This window comes from Cetorhinus maximus, unplaced genomic scaffold (assembly GCF_964194155.1).
Source record: "Cetorhinus maximus unplaced genomic scaffold, sCetMax3.hap1.1 HAP1_SCAFFOLD_704, whole genome shotgun sequence".
NCBI lineage: Eukaryota > Metazoa > Chordata > Chondrichthyes > Lamniformes > Cetorhinidae > Cetorhinus > Cetorhinus maximus.
Window position 1 is genome coordinate 135,579 of NW_027596646.1, and position 14,355 is coordinate 149,933.

Genomic DNA, 14,355 nt, shown 5'->3' on the forward strand with positions numbered 1-14,355 from the left:
TTCCCTTCTAGCACTAACACACGAGCATTGAAAACAGCTCCCTTCTAGCACTAACACACAGGTATTGAAAACAGCTCCCTTCTAGCACTAACACACAGGCATTGAAAACAGCTCCCGTCTAGCACTAACACCCAGGCATTGAAAGCAGCTCCCTTCTAGCACTAAAGTTTAAGGTTTTCAAAATTTTGCTCCATCTTCATAGCTCTATACTACCTGTCAAATATCATTTTGTTTTCTCTAGCAAATTACACAAAAGCCCAATTCTGGCTCTTCCTCAGATATCTAAACTTTTTTCTGTAAGCTTCTAACACTAACACAGGCATTGAAAACAGCTCCCTTCTAGCACTAACACCCAGGTATTGAAAACAGCTCCCTTCTAGCACTAACACAGGCATTGAAAACAGCTCCCTTCTAGCCCTAACACACAGGTATTGAAAACAGCTCCCTTCTAGCACTAACACACAGGCATTGAAAACAGCTCCCGTCTAGCACTAACACCCAGACATTGAAAACAGCTCCCTTCTAGCACTAACACTCAGGCATTGAAAACAGCTCCTTTCTAGCACTAACACAGGCATTGAAAACAGCTCCCTTCTAGCACTAACACACAGGCATTGAAAACAGCTCCCTTCTAGCACTAACACACGGGCATTGAAAACACCTCCCTTCTAGCACTAACAGACAGGTATTGAAAACAGCTCCCTTCTAGCACTAACAGACAGGTATTGAAAACAGCTCCCTTCTAGCACTAACACACAGGCATTGAAAACAGCTCCCTTCTAGCATTAACACCCAGGTATTGAAAACAGCTCCCTTCTAGCACTAACACAGGCATTGAAAACAGCTCCCTTCTAGCACTAACACACAGGCATTGAAAACAGCTCCCTTCTAGCACTAACACACAGGTATTGAAAACAGCTCCCTTCTAGCACTAACACACAGGCATTGAAAACAGCTCCCGTCTAGCACTAACACCCAGGCATTGAAAACAGCTCCCTTCTAGCACTAACACTCAGGCATTGAAAACAGCTCCTTTCTAGCACTAACACAGGCATTGAAAACAGCTCCCTTCTAGCACTAACACACGAGCATTGAAAACAGCTCCCTTCTAGCACTAACACACGGGCATTGAAAACAGCTCCTTTCTAGCACTAGCACACAGGCTTTGAAAACAGTTCCCTTCTAGCACTAACACACAGGCATTGAAAACAGCTCCCTTCTAGCACTAACACACAGGCATTGAAAACAGCTCCCTTCTAGCACTAACACAGGCATTGAAAACAGCTCCCTTCTAGCACTAACACACAGGCATTGGAAACAGCTCCCTTCTAGCACTAACACACGGGTATTGAAAACATCTCCCTTCTAGCACCAACACACAGGCATTGAAAACAGCTCCCTTCTAGCACTAACACACAGGCATTGAAAACAGCTCCCTTCTAGCACTAACACACAGGCATTGAAAACAGCTCGCTTCTAGCACTAACACAGGCATTGAAAACAGCTCCCTTCTAGCATTAACACACGGGTATTGAAAACATCTCCCTTCTAGCACCAACACACAGGCATTGAAAACAGCTCCCTTCTAGCACTAACACACAGGCATTGAAAACAGCTCCCTTCTAGCACTAACACACAGGCATTGAAAACAGCACCCTTCTAGCACTAACACACAGGCATTGAAAACAGCTCCCTTCTAGCACTAACACACAGGCATTGAAAACAGCTCCCTTCTAGCACTAACACACAGGCATTGAAAACAGCTCCCTTCTAGCACTAACACACAGGCATTGAAAACAGCTCCCTTCTAGCACTAACACACGCATTGAAAACAGCTCCTTTCTAGCACTAACACAGGCATTGAAAACAGCTCCCTTCTAGCATTAACACACAGGCATTGAAAACAGCTCCCTTCTAGCACTAACACACAGGCATTGAAAACAGCTCCCCTCTAGCACTAACACGCATTGAAAACAGCTCCCTTCTAGCACTAACACAGGCATTGAAAACATCTCCCTTCTAGCATTAACACACGGGTATTGAAAACATCTCCCTTCTAGCACCAACACACAGGCATTGAAAACAGCTCCCTTCTAGCACTAACACACAGGCATTGAAAACAGCTCCCTTCTAGCACTAACACACTGGCTTTGAAAACAGCTCCCTTCTAGCACTAACACACGGGTATTGAAAACAGCTCCCTTCTAGCACTAACACACAGGCATTGAAAACAGCACCCTTCTAGCACTAACACACAGGCATTGAAAACAGCTCCCTTCTAGCACTAACACCCAGGCATTGAAAACAGCTCCCTTCTAGCACTAACACAGGCATTGAAAACAGCTCCCTTCTACCATTAACACACGGGTATTGAAAACATCTCCCTTCTAGCACCAACACAGGCATTGAAAACAGCACCCTTCTAGCACTAACACACAGGCATTGAAAACAGCTCCCTTCTAGCACTAACACACAGGCATTGAAAACAGCTCCCTTCGAGCACTAACACACAGGCATTGAAAACAGCTCCCTTCTAGCGCTAACACACAGGCATTGAAAACAGCACCCTTCTAGCACTAACACACAGGCATTGAAAACAGCTCCCTTCTAGCACTAACACACAGGCATTGAAAACAGCTCCCTTCTAGCACTAACACACAGGCATTGAAAACAGCTCCCTTCTAGCACTAACACACAGGCATTGAAAACAGCTCCCTTCTAGCACTAACACACGGGCATTGAAAACAGCTCCCTTCTAGCACTAACACACGGGCATTGAAAACAGCTCCTTTCTAGCACTAACACAGGCATTGAAAACAGCTCCCTTCTAGCACTAACACACGGGCATTGAAAACAGCTCCCTTCTAGCATTAACACACAGGCATTGAAAACAGCTCCCTTCTAGCACTAACACACAGGGATTGAAAACAGCTCCTTTCTAGCACTAGCACACAGGCATTGAAAACAGTTCCCTTCTAGCACTAACACACAGGCATTGAAAACAGCTCCTTTCTAGCACTAACACAGGCATTGAAAACAGCTCCCTTCTAGCACTAACACACAGGCATTGAAAACAGCTCCCTTCTAGCACTAACACAGGCATTGAAAACAGCTCCCTTCTAGCACTAACACACAGGCATTGAAAACAGCTCCCTTCTAGCACTAACACACAGGCATTGAAAACAGCTCCCTTCTAGCACTAACACACAGGCATTGAAAACAGCACCCTTCTAGCCCTAACACACGGGCATTGAAAACAGCACCCTTCTAGCACTAACACAGGCATTGAAAACAGCTTCCTTCTAGCACTAACACACAGGCATTGAAAACAGCCCCCTTCTAGCACTAACACTCAGGCATTGAAAACAGCTCCCTTCTAGCACTAACACACAGGCATTGAAAACAGCTCCCTCCACTGTCTCATCAGTAGGTTGCACATCTGAAAGCAAAAAATACATTTCTAATGCATTCCCTACAAACGTGCTTTGCAATAAAGCTGTCCAATTTCCTTTGACCGTTGTAACGACACAAAATACATTTCAACTCATTCCTCTCTGAATTTAGGCTTTCGGTGAATATTTCTTGCCAGATCAAAACCAGAAGTTAAATCTGAGTCAATGGAAGTTTCTATGCTACTACCTGCCCATGTAATTGAAGCTTTTGGAATTCTCTGGAATTCCAGGCTTTTCATTTCTAATTGTTACGTTTCTGTTTCTCATTCTCTTTGGAAGTCAAGTTCAAGTTTTCACATTTCCCTTTTTAATCTCTCTTTGGAGTTCTAATTGAAATTTTTGCCTCCCTCTCTTTTCGCTTTGCCTAATCAAGTTTCTTCCTTTCTTTATCTAATTCTGGTTTCATTTACAGCTTAGTCCTAGCTAACTTCACTCGCGTGATAACAGGATTGCTTTTATCTTCAAGGTTCAGGTGTTGCGCCAATACTTCAGCAATTTCTGCCTTTGTAGCATTTTAAAGTTAACCATTGTTATCTGTTGCAAGACATTCACCGACAGGGCCTATTTTCTGAGAAATACTTCAGCAATAGACATAGCCCATGTTAGCTTTTCAATGAGAACAGCCAAAGCAGTTGTGAAATCTTGAACAAAAACAAAAATACCTGGAAAAACTCAGGTCTGACAGCATCTGCGGAGGGGGATACAGTTGACGTTTCGAGTCCGTATGACCCTTCATTAGAACTAAGACATATAGAAATGAGATGAAATATAAGCTGGTAGAAGGGGAGCCCGATAGTGATAGGTGGAGGCCAAGAAGAGACTGCCAAAGATGTCATAGACAAAAGGACAAATGGGTGTTGACGGTGGTGATATTATCTAAAGGATGTGCTAAAGGGGACATTAAGGGAAGCAAGCTAGTGGCAGATGGCCCTAGTGTGGGTGGGGTGGGGGGAAGGGATCGAAATGGGCTAAAAGGTGGAGATGAAACAATAGACCGAAATAAATTTTAAAATAGGAGGGAAAAGAAAAAAATATAGTTGTAAAAAATTATAAATTATTGGGAAAAGGGGGATCGGAAAGGGGGTGGGGATGGAGGAGAGAGTTCATGATCTGAAATTGTTGAACTCAATATTAAGTCCAGAAGACTCACTTTAATTTAGTCTACTGCATTCGCTGTTCCCAATGCGGTCTCCTCTACATTGGAGAGACCAAACGCAGACTGGGTGACTGCTTTGCAGAACACCTTTGGTCTGTCTGCAAGCATGATCCAGACCTCCCTGTCGCTTGCCATTTCGACACTCCACCCTGCTCTCATGCCCACATGTCCGTCCTTGGCCTGCTGCAATGTTCCAGTGAAGCTCAACACAAACTGGAGGAACAGCACCTCATATTCCGACTAGGCACTTTACAGTCTTCTGGATTTCCAGCATCCGCGGTATTTTGCTTTTATCATAGTTGTGAAATCTTGTTGTTTAAACTCTAGCAAATTCTTGTTCCCAGCTTCTGGATTTGTATCCCGCTAGAGCCTCCAATTTGAGCCATCACTCACGGTGACTCAGATACTGATGCAATCTGTGCCATATGCAGCCAGACCTGGACAACGTTCAGGCTTTGGCTGATAACTGCCAAGTAATATTCATGCCACGCAGTGTTAAGACTTGAATTGTCAGAAACAAACTAAAAGCAACATGGACTAAACATTACTTAGGCAACTAATATTCTAAATTAGAGAGAAGATGACCCTTCCTCATGTTTTAATGTAACTGATAACCCCATGCAGCATGCATATATGCAGCACGTTCGCAGCAGAATTACAATCTTTATAGGAAACAGAATTACAATCTTTATAGGAAACAGTCCACCGTCTCTACCAGTCGTTGCGCATCTTGCCATTTTGCTGAGTTGTAATGTCGAATGACTGTTGAAAAACTTCTCTCTGCGGAACATTTCCAAGCCAACTACCAGCAGCAGGGCCCACTCAGAGATTTCTCCTTGCAGGTTACCAGGGCAAAGAGTCCTTACTGTGCCACATAATACATCTTTTTGACCAGAGACCATTCTCACTCCTGTGTTCTTCCTGGAAGCTCACTGAGGACTTGCAGCCTTCTCTCTGCTGACCACATCACATCAGACAGCCTGTTGTCTCTGACATGTCTCTCTCTCCCTCTCTTTCTCTATCTCTGTGTTTCTTTGTTTCTTTTGTTCTCACTGTATTGCTCTTGCGTATTCCCACCCGCCGGGCTGTCACCCCACCGGACTGTTTCCCCCGCCATCCCCGGCCGGACCATTGTGCCTTCAGTGACCGCGTGTCTGACCACAGTGAGTGCAGCAGCTCTTGCCTTTGTTTTCAGGTCTGATACGTAGCGCGTACATTTCAATACCTGTGGGGTTATCAAGTCCCTCCAGTTTGATGTTTTGCTGAACTCGTAGCAGTTTACATGACTCCATTCATTCCTCCATTTTCCCTGAAATAAAGAGAGAGTCCAAAACTTGATCATCTTATAAACCTTGTATTCGTAGCAGGCTATCAACAAATAATCACTATAAGCCCACTAACTCCCACAGCTTCCTCACACCCGTCCATTGGCTATTCCTCTGTCACCATCATATCTGTTCTGATGGTGCTGTTTTCCTCATCAGCGCTTTGATATAGCTTTCTTTCTCCTCAATACAGGATTCACACTCCTCCTCTAACCAGGGCTGACAGTTTCAAAATGTGTCCTTCCCATTTCACACACTCCCTCCCAGAATCATGATGGCCTTCTCTTAACCCTCACATTTCACCCCACCAGCCAATGGATCATCTCTACCATCTCACTCCAAACACCACTTCCACTTCCCAGAGCAGACTTTCCAGAGGGATGCTCAAGGGATGCAAGATCTGCCCCTTACCCTCCTCTCTCCTGTCTATTCAGCCCGGGGTCTGGGTGGGCAGGCAGTAAAATCAGGCACCATGATGGTGGGGTGGTGCCCATCGCCTACCTACTCGTCACTGTTACTTTACCAGTGGCAGGGAGGTGCCAGGGAGCCTGCCAGCCCTTAGACCGATTGAGGCCACTTTTAAGGACCTCTCCCTGCCTCTGGGAGTTTCCCAGTGGTGGGGATGGCAGGCCAAGTCATGCCTGAGCCAGTTAACTGTTACATATCAGCTTGGTGCTTCCTTGACTTCTAGGCTGGGAGGCAGGGTCACTATCAATGTAACATTCATCCTTTTGTTCTTTTTCCACCCAGCCCCCTCTTTAACTAAAGCCTGTTACGTTTTTAACTATTCCCAGTTCTGATGAAAGGCCATCAACTTGAAACATCAGCTCTGTTTCTGTCTTCACAAATACTGCTGGACCTGAGTATTTCCAGCATTTTCTGTTTTTATACTTTGCATACTAATTGTACAAAGTAATGACCATGTTAACACTATTTACCCTGATTAAATATATTCAGTCTGATTGACTGTATCATTTGTTTATGGTGCTATTGTTTGAGAGACTTTTGTTTTTTTCTCTCCTGCCTATCTCTGCATTTAGGTTGCTTCCACCCTGTTCCTTGGTAGGTTCCTCATGAGCATCACCATTGATGTTCTGAGCTTTGATTTGAGTAAGGGAGAGAGAGAGTGAACGAGCCATATTGTCCTAGATTGAGAATGTTTTTCTTGTTCTTGTGGGGAATGTATGAGCACCTGCACAGGGCCTTGGTTTCTCAGCTTGGACTGTAAAGCTTGCACAGTATACAAATAAAGAGCAGGAGTAGACCATTCGGCCCCTCAAACCTGCTCTGCCATTTAATAAGATCATGGCTGACCTGGTAGTAACCTCAAATCTGCATCCTGCCTATTCCCCGATAACCTATCACTGGTGTCATCACAAGATTCCTTTCAACTTTGTACATTCTTGTAGTTTTGTTTAAATGAAATAACTACCTGTGTTTTCTAAGAGCTGGCTTTAATTTTGCACAGGTATTTTGAAGATGTATAGTCCTTAAATGTCAGCTGTGGTTCAGTTGGTAGCACTCTTACCTCTGAATCATGAGGTTCCAGGTTCAAGCACTCCAGGGTTTGAGCACAACAATTAAGTGTGATGCTCCAGTGCAGTACTGAGGGAGCACTGCATTGTTGGAGGCGCCGTCTTTCAGATAATACATTATACCAAGGTGGAGATGGTGGTAATGTCACTGGACTAGTAACCCAGAAGCCCAAGCTAATGTTCTGGGGGCAAGGGTTCAAATTTGAATTCAAGTAATAATCTGGAATTGAAACCATTCATATAAAAATAAACCCATCTGGTTCACTAATGTCCTTACCTGGTCTGGCCTACATGTGACTCCAGATCCACAGCAATGTGGTTGACTCTTAACTGCTCTCTGCAATGGTATGGCAAGCCACTCAATTCAAGGGCAATTAGGGATGGGCAGCAAATGCTGGCCTTGCCAGCGATGCCCACATCCCATGAACGAATAAGGGAAAAAAATCTGCTTGCTTGGGTGGAACTAAAAGATCCCATGACACTATTTCAAAGAAGAGCAGGGGAGTTATCCCTGGTGTTCTGGCCAATATTTATCCCTCAATCAGCAACACAAAAAGCAAACTATCTTGCCATTATCACATTGCTGTTTGTAAAAGTTTGCTGAGCTGACATTTAGCTGTTGTATTTCCTACTTACAGTTGTGTTTCCTTCATTGGATATAGAGTATTTTGAGAAGTCCAGTGGTCAGTAAAAATGCTATATGAAATGCAAACATTTCTTCCTTCCTTTCTTGTAATGCAGTTCTCCAGAAGCAGTGTTGGCAAATTGAGTTCTAGGGATTGAATGGTGGAATGATATGGCACAGAAGCAGGCTGTTCAGCCTGTCAAATGTGCATGTTTTCCCCACCCACCCGCCAAATGTGCTGAGAATCCAGTTTCTCACTTTCCCCCACCTTCTTGCACTTTGTTCAAGCAATATCAAATTCATTTGAAGGCATTATAAGGGATCACCAGATTATGATTGGGAATTCCACATTCTAACCACCCTGTGTGCATGTTTATTTAAAAAATTGCTAACTTCTTCATTATTCTTTTTGGGTGGTTAGCTGACAGCTTTCCTTTGTGGTGACCACTGTTATTAAGCTGCTACTTTATCATAACCTATTATGATAATAGGTTATGTTATGACTTCTATCAGAGATGACTTCTATCAGAATCCCTCTCAACCTTCTTGAGATATGAACTCGAGGCCCCGCATCCACTCTCAGGTGGATCTAAAAGATCCCACGGCACTATTCCGAAGACCAGGGTAGTTATTTCCAAAAGACAAGTTAATACTCAACTATCATCAAGAAAACAGATAACCAGGTCATTATTATGTTGCTGTTTGTCAGAACTTTGTGTGCAAACTGGCACCATGTTTCCTACAACAGTGACAACACCCCAAAAAAAGTGTGTACAAGCCATGAAGTCTTTTGTGATATCCTGAAACATGAAAGGCACTGTATAGTGCATGTATCACTTTTTTCTTTTACTCAGTTTTAGTAGGAGGAAAATAGTTTTCTAGCAATAATCCCTGGTGACATACAAAAAAACTACGTTTCCATCTTTATATGTTGTTGTTATGAAATACATTCATTCGGGGTGTGTGCTATGTAAGCTTGCTGTCTGTGGACATTGTAACATTTAAGGTACAGAGTGTTCTGCTTATTGTATTTATTCCTGCCTAGTGACAAGGGTGGGACCCTCTTGGAGTGTTTTGATAATCACCAGATCCGTTCAAAGGTCGGTGAACGGTCAGTTTGAACCAGTCAGCCAAGAAGTGTCCAAGAGGTAAGGGACAAGGGATGGGGCCAGGTCCCAGAGGAGTTAAGAAAAGGAGAGACAGTCTCCAATTAAAGAAAGAGCTGCGGGGAGCAGACTTTACGTGAAGTGGATTCGGGAGAAGCTCTGATAATTGAAGAGGACTCAGAAGAAGTCCTTAAGATCTGAGAAGGCAGCTGAAGGCTGGTGACTCTGTGCTGCACCTCTGGGATCGTGGTGTTCTGCTTGGCACGACCAAAGAACTGAAATTGTATTTGTAAGTTGATGCTTGACTGTACTCAAAATCCAGGGGCACATAATCTCTGGAGGTGAGATTGAAACCCTATGAGGTGGGCCATTGCTGAAGCTGCCCAAGTGGGAGCAACTTTTGGAGAGAATTCCAAGGTGAGATCTTCAAAGGTGAAGATTGGAAACCTTTGTCAGAAAGACAAAAGTTTGTGAGAATGGTTGGCTCACAGTGTGATTAACGCCTGGGTGGCTTGTTGAGAAATTCTTGGAATTCATTTTGGTCGCATCTGTTATTTATTGTGTAGTATGGTGTGTTTGACCACAGTCTGCCTGTGAATTCACATATACCGCATGCCGAACTCTGAATGCTAGATTATAAAATAGATATTGTAAATTGTTTTATCTTTCTAACCTTGTGTAGTAAAATTTATTTTTGTTTGTTCAAAACTCATGGAATCTTGTGGCTTTATTCAGTTAGTAAGCATCTTGAATCTCAAACTTTGTCTACTTTAAACAAAATGTTATTGGCCCTGAACCGAATCTCACCAACAGCTTGAGGTCTGGCCAAAGATCATAACATCCTTTCGATTACAAAGTTTATCAAAGTACTTCAAGTGCAACCTAATACTATGTGCAAGTTTAACATTGGTTTCTTGCTATTGTTTCTTTATTGTATTCCCTGCCTCTAGATCCAGAACCAAAGATTCCAATTGTCTTTCTTGTGACCTGATTTGACTTTCTGCTACCTTTTAATGACCTATGTACCTGCACACCGAGTTCCCCCTGCTGCCTGGGAGGTGTCAGCTGTGGCTCAGTTCATAGCACCCTCGCCTTTGAATCAGAGGGTTGTGGGTTCATGTCCCACTCCCGGAAAACCAAGAACTGTGATTGTACTCGAAAGAGGTTGCAATCTGTGACTGTTGGTAACTCGAAAGAGTTTCCCCCTGCTGCCTCAATTGTTCTAGACCTTGTGCCAAAATTGCTCTTAATTAAGAGCTATAATCACCAGTAATCAGAGACAAACTGTTGGTCATTATTTCATAGAATACTGATGAACAGATACTTGCACCTTAAGCTGCTGGCCAAGAAATGTAATACCTCAAACACACAGCCTCCATTTGAACTAATTCCAGGTCAGTTAAGCTGGCCTGGTACTGTAGGCAACTCAACGACTGAGCAGTGCTTTGAAATAGGTAACCTAAGATAACTACTTCTATTACGAAGTTGGAGTAAAATCCAGAAATATCCCTACTTTATCACTGCAATGGGCCAAAGAGAGGGTGGTTTAGTGGTATGACCAATTGGGACAAATTAATTAAACTGCCCCCAGCTATTTGGGGCACGTTATCCTTGAGAAAGTTTAAAAAAAAAGGTGCAGCTCTTCAGCTGAAACAGGCACAGTCAACTAGTCATTCAGCAGCAATAGGTCTAGTCTATATGTGAGGAAATTTAATATGAGTAGGCTTAATCTTTTGGGATCGCTGGAATAGTTCTGTAATTGAGAGGGTGGCGAATGCCATGGCCTTTAAGATGGAAGTGTAAAGGTGTGAAAGTGTTTTTCAGTGCTGTAATTGTCAGAATTGTGCAGAATAGAATAGAAAAGAATATAGCCATTTAGCATATGAGATATATTGATACCAGTGTACAAATTTGACTCGTGAACACATTGGGCCAGCGGGCCCAGAGTTACAGACGAGACAGGGAGGTAGGGGAACTCCAGGTTGGCATCAGTTGTTTAAGCTGAGACTTTCCCACTGCATTCCTATTAGCAGCTGGATAATTGAAGACATAATGGGAGCACAGGAAGATGCGGTTCCATTGTTTTTCTTAAATTCATTCGGGGATGTGGGTGGCGCTGTCTGGGCCAGCATTTATTGCCCATCCCTAACTGCTCTTGAGAAGGTGGTGGTGAGCTGCTGCCTTGAACTGCTGCAGTCCATGTGGTGTAAGTACCCCCCACAGTGCTGTTAACTGTTAGGGAGGGAGTTCCAGGATTTTGACCCAGCGATAACGAAGGAACGGTGATATATTTCCAAATCAGGAGGGGAACTTGCAGGTGGTGGTGTTCCCATGTTTCTGCTGCCCTTGTCCTTCTACATGGTAGCAGTTGTGGGTTTGGAAGATGCTGTTTATGGAGCTTTGGTGAGTTTCTGCAGTGCATCTTGTAGATGGCACACACTGCTGCTACTGTGCCCCAGTGGTGGAGGGAGTGAATGTTTGTGGATGGGGTGCCAATTAAGCGGGCTGCTTTGCCCTGGATGGTGTCAAGCTTATTGAGTGTTGTGGGAGCTGCACTCCCCCAGGCAAGTGGAGAGTATTCCATCACACTCCTGATCTGTGGCTGGTAGACGATGGACCTCTTTACTAACATCTGGCAGCTTGTGCCAAAATTGGGAAAGCTGTCACACAGACAAGTCAAGCAACAGCCTGATGTAGTCATACACTCAGAATCACAACTTACAGATAACATTCCAGGCACCACCACCACCATCCCTGAACATGTCCTGCCCCACCGGCAGGACAGACCCAGCAGAGGTGGAGGCACTGTGGTATACAGTCGGGAGGGAGTTGCCCTGAGAGTCCTCAACATCGACTTCAGACCCTATGAAGTCTCATGGCATCAAGTCAAAGATACTTGACCTCATCCTCATCAACCTGGCTGCCGCAGATATACCTGTTCATGACAGTACTATTAGGAGTGATCACTGCATAATCCTTGTGGAGGTGAGTAACTCATCTCCTGACTCCCCAAAGCCTGTCCACCATCTACAAGGCACAAATCAGGAGTGTGATGGAATACTCTCCACTTGTCTGGATGAGTGCAGCCCCCACAACCACTACCATCTAGAAGGACAAGGGCAGCAGATAGATGGGAACACCACCCCTCCAAGCCACTCACCGCCCTGAGATATATACACAATTGTAAGGTTAAAAGTTGCAAAAGCTATCTTCTACTTAAATGTTCACAATAAGTACCCAGTCCAAGTAAACCAATAGACAGCCTGTGGGCAGGCACACCGCACTCTGAAACCAAGTGACAGATACTTGTAGGAATTATACAGTAAATGGCAGAACCCTTAAGTGCATCGACAGGCAGAGGGATCTGGGTGTGCAGGTCCACAGGTCACTGAAAGTGGCAACACAGGTGGATAAGGTAGTCAGGAAGGCATATGGCATGCTTGCCTTCATCGGCAGGGGTATTGAGTATAAAAGCTGGGAAGTCATGCTGCAGCTGTATAGAACCTTGGTTAGGCCACACTTGGAATATTACGTGCAATTCTGGTCACCACATTATCAGAAGGATATGGAGGCGTTGGAGAGGGTGCAGAGGAGGCCTCTGACCAGGCCTCTGACCAGGCCTCAGTAGTTTTATGGCTAGTCCAGTTCAGTTTCTAGTCAATGCTAACCCCCAGGATGTTGATAGAGGTGGACTCAGCTACGGTGTGCCATTGAATGTCAAAGGGTGATAGTTGGATTCTCTCTTGTTGGAGATGGTCATTGCCTGGCATTTGTGTGGCACAAATGTTACTTGCCACTTGTCAGCCCAAGCCTGGTTATTATCCAGGTCTTGCTGCATTTGGACATGGGCTGCTTCAGTTTTTGAGGAGTCGTGAATGGTGCTGAACATTGTGCAATCATCAGCGAACATCCCCACTTCTGACCTTATGATGGATGGAAGGTCATTGATGAAGCAGCTGAAGATGGTTGGGCTGAGGACACTATCCTGAGGAACTCCTACAGTGATGCCCTGGAGCTGAGGTGATTGACTTCCAACAACCACAAGCAACTTCTTTTGTACTAGGCATGACTCCACCTAGAGGAGAGTTTTCCCCTGATTCCCATTGATTCCAGTTTTGATAGGGCTTCTTGATGCCACAATCGGTCAAATGCAGCTGTGATGTCAAGGGCAGTCACTCTCACCTCATGCCTTGAGCTCAGCTCTTTTGCCCATGTTTGAACCAGGGCTCTAATGAGGTCAGGAGTGACCCTGGTGGAACCCAAACTGAGCACCAGTGAGCAGGTTATTGCTAAGCAAGTGCCGCTTGATAGCACTGTTGATGACCCCTTCCATCACTTTACTGATGATGGAGAGTAGATTGATGGGACGGTAATTGGATGGATTGGGTTTGTCTTGCTCTTTGTGTACAGGACATACCTGGGCAATTTTTCACGTTGCAGGGTAGATGTCAGTGCTGTAACTGTACTGGAACAGCTTTGCTAGGGGCGCAGCAAATTCTGAAGCACAAGTCTTCATTACTATTGCTGGAATATTGTCGGGGCCAATAGCGTTTGCTGTATCCAGTGCCTTCAGCTGTTTCTTGATATCATGTGGAGGAATTGAATTGGCTGAAGACTGGCATCTCTGATTATGGGAGCCTCTGGAGAGGCCGAGATGGATCTTCCACTCGGCACTTCTGGCTGAAGATTGTAGCAAATGCTTCCGCCTTATCTTTAGCACTGATGTGCTGGGCTCCCCCATCATTGAGGATGGGGATATTTGTGGAGCCACCTCCTTCAGTGAGTTGTTTAATTGTCCACCACCATTCACTACTGTGGCAGGACTGCAGAGCTTAGATCTAATCTGTTGGTTGTGGAATAGCTTAGCTCTGTCTATCATTTGCTGCTTATGCTGTTTGGCACGCAGGTAGCCCTGTGCTGTAGCTTCACCAGGCTGACACCTCATTTTTAGGTATGCATGGTACTGTTCCTGGCATACCCTCTTGCACTCTTCATTGAACCAGGGTTGATCCCCTGGCTTGATTGTAATGGTAGAGTGGGGGATATGCCAGGCCATGAGGTTACAGATTTGTGGTTGAGTACAACTCTGCTGTTGCTGATGGCCCACAGCACCTCTGGATGCCTGGTCTTGAGTTACTAGATCTGTTCAATCTATC

General features: G+C 44.7%; 1 protein-coding gene across 1 annotated transcript in view; it reads left to right on the top strand.

The window, feature by feature from the left end:
• rab8b (RAB8B, member RAS oncogene family) overlaps positions 1–14,355 on the top strand; it is a 129,374-nt gene that overhangs the window by 87,860 nt on the left and 27,159 nt on the right. The gene's annotated exons all lie outside the window — the stretch shown is intronic.